Source organism: Macrobrachium rosenbergii, chromosome 25 (assembly GCF_040412425.1).
Source record: "Macrobrachium rosenbergii isolate ZJJX-2024 chromosome 25, ASM4041242v1, whole genome shotgun sequence".
In the NCBI taxonomy this organism is placed as follows: Eukaryota; Metazoa; Arthropoda; class Malacostraca; order Decapoda; family Palaemonidae; genus Macrobrachium; species Macrobrachium rosenbergii.
The window spans coordinates 11,998,534-12,000,832 of NC_089765.1; positions in this window are offsets into that span (position 1 = coordinate 11,998,534).

Sequence of the window (2,299 nt, forward strand, 5' to 3'; positions counted from 1 at the left end):
TTAGCTAAACTGTCGTCAAGGTTTAGACATTAACTAAATTATTGCCAAGGTTTAGATATTAACTAAATTATCGTCAGGGTTTAGACATTAACTAAACTATTGTCAAGGTTTAGACATTAGCTAAACTATTGCCAAGGTTTAGACATTAGCTAAACTTTTGTCAAGGTTTAGGCGTGACCAAACTTTTGTCAAGGTTTAGAAATTAACTAAATTGTCGTCAAGGTTTAGACATTAGCTAAACTGTCGTCAAGGTTTAGACAATAGCTGAACTATTGTCAAGGTTCGGATGGACTAGACTTTTGTCACTGTTTAAACATTAACTAAATTATTGTCAAGGTTTAGACATTACCTAAACCATTGTCAAATTTAGACATTAGCTAAACTACTGTCAAGGTTCAGACGTGGCTAAACTATTGTCAAGGTTTAGACATTAACTAAACTGTCGTCAAGGTTGAGACATTAGCTAAACTATTGTCAATGTTTAGACATTAACTAAATTATTGTCATGGTTTAGACATTAGCTAAACTTTTATCAAGGTTCAGACGTGGCTAAGCTTTTGTCAATGTTTAGATATTAACTAAACTATCGTCAAGGTTTAGACATCAGCTAAATTATTGTCAGTTAGACATTGGTTAAACTGTCGTCAAGGTTTAGACGTTAACTAAATTATTGTCAAGGTTCAGACGTGGCTAAACTGTTGTCAAGGTTTAGACATTAACTAAATTATTGTCAAGGTTCAGATGTAGCTAAGCTATTGCCAAGGTTTAGACATTAGCTCAACTACTGTCAAGGTTTAGACATTAGCTAAACTATTGTCCAGGTTTAGACGCATTGATATCAAGCACTTCTAAAAGTATGTCTACATAAATAAATAATCTAAAAGCCACTTTTTTACCAGATACTCATGTACCTATAATACCCAAAATGCAATCTTAACTCCTCGAATTCTTCACACTTTTTTGTAGATCCAAATGTAAAAATATGAAGTAACACTGATGTCCGTAACAGGATTCTAACTCGGGAAAAGGTCACGTTACTGACCCTTGACCTCGAGGTCAAGGTCAGTACCGTGACCTCTTCCCGAGTTAGAATCCTGTTACGGACATCAGTGTTACTTCATATTGTTACATATGGGTTTAAGGCTTTGTAGTGACAAGCCTATCCTAAAAAAGTGTGAAGAATTCTAGAAGTTAAAAGGGTATTGGGGTTATTATAACAATTACATTAGGTTATTATAACAATTACCTGTTTTTATTACAACAATTACATCTATACGTAAATAATAACACAGATAAAAGCATAGATAAGTCAATAATAAAAAAACAACAGATATAAATTATAAAAATTATTAAAAACTTGTTTGAATTCCATTCACAATTTCTAAGGCTCCATTCATCACCAATGCATAAAAATTAAACATATATACATAAGTATATATGAATAACGTTCCTGTACGTATTGATATACATATGTATATATATAAGCATGCATGCGTTTCTGTACATATTGATATATACGCATATATATACGCAGGTCAAAGAGAGAGACAGTACCAAGCCAACTTTTGCCAGTTGCTAATTTTGGAAATTCTTTTCAATACGCAAGACATGTTATTCATTTTTCATTTGTTGTTCATCAGCTCTTCATTTCCTCTCTGAGGTAAACACTGATCATTAAAATTATATATTTCAATGATAAAATATGAATATAAATATAAATAATAAGAGGTTTGCATGCAAAAGGGTCAAAAGTACTGATTGTAATCTATGACCAGAACTGGTCTCACATTCCTTTTGCCAGAATGTCATTCCATTTTGTACTTTTTAAAAACACGCGAATTACGCATGGAGGTGAGTATTTAAATATGTATTTAAACGAGTAACTCAATGAGTATTTGCATGGGCGAGTGTGTGTGTGTGTGTGTGTATGCGTATGTATATGTATCTATACTTACGAGGCAGATATTTATATACACGTGTACGGTCTTTTAAATACATGCGTATGTACAGCCTTATATAAGATAGATGCGTACATATTACATTTATAAGTGCGCATATGCGTGTGTATGGATTATGCGCATATATACTCTTATGAAGAGATGCGTGTATACATTTATAAATGCGTGTGCGTATTTATGAATTATATTTATGTACACATTAATTAATGCGTATATATACGTTTATAAATGCATATATGTGTATGGATTTTATACGCGTGTACGCTCTGATGAAGAAATGCGTATATACACTCTTATATAAATAGGTTTGTATATGCATTTACAGATGCGTGTGCGTATGT